The 4,439-nt window shown below is 54.6% G+C and overlaps 1 non-coding gene across 1 annotated transcript in view; it reads left to right on the plus strand.

Annotated features, from left to right (window-relative positions):
- Positions 1–3,116: 3,116 nt before the first annotated feature.
- LOC126330620 (small subunit ribosomal RNA) overlaps positions 3,117–4,439 on the plus strand; it is a 1,894-nt gene continuing 571 nt past the window's right edge. Inside the window, exon 1 of the ribosomal RNA XR_007563050.1 lies at positions 3,117–4,439. This exon is cut by the window's right edge and continues 571 nt beyond it. This is a non-coding gene — a ribosomal RNA (small subunit ribosomal RNA).

Consider the following 4,439-nt stretch of genomic DNA (forward strand, 5'->3'; position numbering starts at 1 on the left):
CCTAACCCACGTTGGCCCTTAACCTAACCCACGTTGGCCCTTAACCTAACCCACGTTGGCCCTTAACCTAACCCACGTTGGCCCTTAACCTAACCCACGTTGGCCCTTAACCTAACCCACGTTGGCCCTTAACCTAACCCACGTTGGCCCTTAACCTAACCCACGTTGGCCCTTAACCTAACCCACGTTGGCCCTTAACCTAACCCACGTTGGCCCTTAACCTAACCCACGTTGGCCCTTAACCTAACCCACGTTGGCCCTTAACCTAACCCACGTTGGCCCTTAACCTAACCCACGTTGGCCCTTAACCTAACCCACGTTGGCCCCTTAACCTAACCCACGTTGGCCCCTTAACCTAAGTTACGCTGCACCTTAACCTAAGTTACGCTGCACCTTAACCCAAGTTACGCTGCACCTTAACCCAAGTTACGCTGCACCTTAACCCAAGTTACGCTGCACCTTAACCCAAGTTACGCTGCACCTTAACCCAAGTTACGCTGCACCTTAACCCAAGTTACGCTGCACCTTAACCCAAGTTACGCTGCACCTTAACCCAAGTTACGCTGCACCTTAACCCAAGTTACGCTGCACCTTAACCCAAGTTACGCTGCACCTTAACCCAAGTTACGCTGCACCTTAACCCAAGTTACGCTGCACCTTAACCCAAGTTACGCTGCACCTTAACCCAAGTTACGCTGCACCTTAACCCAAGTTACGCTGCACCTTAACCCAAGTTACGCTGCACCTTAACCCAAGTTACGCTGCACCTTAACCCAAGTTACGCTGCACCTTAACCCAAGTTACGCTGCACCTTAACCCAAGTTACGCTGCACCTTAACCCAAGTTACGCTGCACCTACACACGCGAGACAGATCTTAACCCAAGTTACGCTGCACCTTAACCCCAAGTTACGCTGCACCTTAACCCAAGTTACGCTGCACCTTAACCCAAGTTACGCTGCACCTTAACCCAAGTTACGCTGCACCTTAACCCAAGTTACGCTGCACCTTAACCCAAGTTACGCTGCACCTTAACCCAAGTTACGCTGCACCTTAACCTAACTTACGCTGCACCTTAACCTAAGTTACGCTGCACCTTAACCTAACTTACGCTGCACCTTAACCTAAGTTACGCTGCACCTTAACCTAAGTTACGCTGCACCTTAACCTAAGTTACGCTGCACCTTAACCTAAGTTACGCTGCACCTTAACCTAACTTACGCTGCACCTTAACCTAACTTACGCTGCACCTTAACCTAACTTACACTGCACCTTAACTGTCACATGTAACGTCACAGGAATGTAGCTTTGCCTAACAGCAACCCTCTGAACATAGTTCACTGCTTGGATCCTCTGGTGTCATGTGTATTTCTTGATGCCATGGTGCGTACCCTCACATAAAGGTCTTTCGAGTGTTGCGTACTTTCTACACAGTCCCGCTAACCACTGGAAGGGTGTACCGCTACAGAACGAATATCGCCCTCCCCTCCTGCCCTTCCAAGCTGGTCGGTCAGGCGTTTGTTTGTGAAATGAGCCTTGCAGCTGTTCAGTTGCATTCGGTTGTCGATGCAGTCAGTGTACGTTGTGGTACGGCCTGTGTGGACTGTCCGCTGATGTACGCGTAACCCACACTGATCATCCGTCGTTACGTACTGAGTGACATAATGTGGCACATGCTTGACCGTACACCGGCTGCGCCCTACAATGGCGAATCATAAGGGCCATATGTTGTGCACGATGCTACTTGTCTCGTCTCCCCATTACAGCGAGATTGCACTGTTGTACGCCGTACAGACATGTGGTAGGTAGGTACGGACGAAAGTATTGCATGTTGGCCCCCCCCCCCCCCCTCCTCCCTCTGCCGGGAATCAGCGTGAGCCGTCTGTTGATGTAGCGACGAGGGTTTTCCTATTTAATCGTATTGCCCCACACAACATGATAGCACGGTGGACCGCGTTCCACATCTGCGACATGCTACAGAGGCCGGTTGACAGTCGACCGCGCAAGGGACATTGCACACGTGCGCGGACCATCTTCCACGTGTTCTCTCGTGTACATGCCGCAGTGTGTATGTGGGCTGATGTAGCGTGTCGTGACACATAACATGCAGGCATGCCAGAATCGTAGATTTCGCAAATGTAGATTGACGTATACGTTTGCTGCCAAAGATCCGCAAATGAACTGGAAATCAGTTGTTGAGCGGTTGTTCGCGCTGCAGGTGCATCGGTGATAGCGACGATCGGTACATCTATGAACCGGTTGTTTCGGCGGTACCCGCCATGCCCCCGAACCTGAGTTGGCCATGTGGGTATGAAGCGATACGAGGCTGTGGCTTGGCGGGACAGTCCCCGGCCGGTGAGGGGGGGCCGCCCGGCGTGCTGGCCGCGCGCTGCGTGAGCGCACGCACTACAGCCGGCTGGTGGGGGGCGCCCAGTGGCAGGAGCGCCGGCCGACGGGCCCGGCTGGCGTCCCAGCTATGCGCCGGCGCACCCTGCGCGCGGCGCCAGGCGGCCAAAGTGGGTTCTGCCGAGCCCGGTGCGAAGCGCGGTGGACATCTGCAGTGTGCTGGTCCGATTGCGGACTGTGTGCGTTGAGGATGCGCCGCCGCCCGGCACTCGGCGTCGCGACGCCGTCTGCTGCTCGGTCGCCCCCAGCGGTTCTCGCAGGTGGTTTGTATCGCAGCTCTGCGGACGTGTTGGCGCGTGCGCTGTGCTGGGAGAGTTCGCTTCTGCACCCAAGTGGGGCTTTGCCCTTCTGTGGCGCTGGCGTTGGAGCTGCCGGTCACCGTAGGTGGCGCGTGTTGTTTCCCGCCGGCAATGCCACGACAGCACGCTCCCGGGCCTCTGTCGGCAGCGGCAAGCTCAGTTGGGAGCACGGGTGTTCGCACTGAAAGCGTCTACTCGCCCATCTCCGGGCGATTGCGCCTCTCTCGAACCCGACCAAGTACTTAGGACGGCGCTGCGCGCCGCCGGGACCTGAGAGGGTTTCGAGGTGTATCGTGCAGGGGAGCTCAGCCTCCTCCTGTTTGCAGAATAATTGAGCGGACGCTTGCGTGTTCGCGCGGGCCCTCGGGACACACTCCCGGGCGGCCGGCTGCTCAGCTCTCGTTGACGCAGCTCCCTGGTTGATCCTGCCAGTAGTCATATGCTTGTCTCAAAGATTAAGCCATGCATGTCTCAGTACAAGCCGCATTAAGGTGAAACCGCGAATGGCTCATTAAATCAGTTATGGTTCCTTAGATCGTACCCACGTTACTTGGATAACTGTGGTAATTCTAGAGCTAATACATGCAAACAGAGTCCCGACCAGAGATGGAAGGGACGCTTTTATTAGATCAAAACCAATCGGATTGGCTCGTCTGGTCCGTTTGCCTTGGTGACTCTGAATAACTTTGGGCTGATCGCACGGTCCTCGTACCGGCGACGCATCTTTCAAATGTCTGCCTTATCAACTGTCGATGGTAGGTTCTGCGCCTACCATGGTTGTAACGGGTAACGGGGAATCAGGGTTCGATTCCGGAGAGGGAGCCTGAGAAACGGCTACCACATCCAAGGAAGGCAGCAGGCGCGCAAATTACCCACTCCCGGCACGGGGAGGTAGTGACGAAAAATAACGATACGGGACTCATCCGAGGCCCCGTAATCGGAATGAGTACACTTTAAATCCTTTAACGAGTATCTATTGGAGGGCAAGTCTGGTGCCAGCAGCCGCGGTAATTCCAGCTCCAATAGCGTATATTAAAGTTGTTGCGGTTAAAAAGCTCGTAGTTGGATTTGTGTCCCACGCTGTTGGTTCACCGCCCGTCGGTGTTTAACTGGCATGTATCGTGGGACGTCCTGCCGGTGGGGCGAGCCGAAGGCGTGCTTGCGCGTCCCGAGGCGGACCCCGTTGAAATCCTACCAGGGTGCTCTTAGTTGAGTGTCTCGGTGGGCCGGCACGTTTACTTTGAACAAATTAGAGTGCTTAAAGCAGGCAAGCCCGCCTGAATACTGTGTGCAATGGAATAATGGAATAGGACCTCGGTTCTATTTTGTTGGTTTTCGGAACCCGAGGTAATGATTAATAGGGACAGGCGGGGGCATTCGTATTGCGACGTTAGAGGTGAAATTCTTGGATCGTCGCAAGACGAACAGAAGCGAAAGCATTTGCCAAGTATGTTTTCATTAATCAAGAACGAAAGTTAGAGGTTCGAAGGCGATCAGATACCGCCCTAGTTCTAACCATAAACGATGCCAGCCAGCGATCCGCCGCAGTTCCTCCGATGACTCGGCGGGCAGCCTCCGGGAAACCAAAGCTTTTGGGTTCCGGGGGAAGTATGGTTGCAAAGCTGAAACTTAAAGGAATTGACGGAAGGGCACCACCAGGAGTGGAGCCTGCGGCTTAATTTGACTCAACACGGGAAACCTCACCAGGCCCGGACACCGGAAGGATTGACAGATT

Source organism: Schistocerca gregaria, unplaced genomic scaffold (assembly GCF_023897955.1).
Source record: "Schistocerca gregaria isolate iqSchGreg1 unplaced genomic scaffold, iqSchGreg1.2 ptg001313l, whole genome shotgun sequence".
Taxonomy (NCBI): Eukaryota; Metazoa; Arthropoda; class Insecta; order Orthoptera; family Acrididae; genus Schistocerca; species Schistocerca gregaria.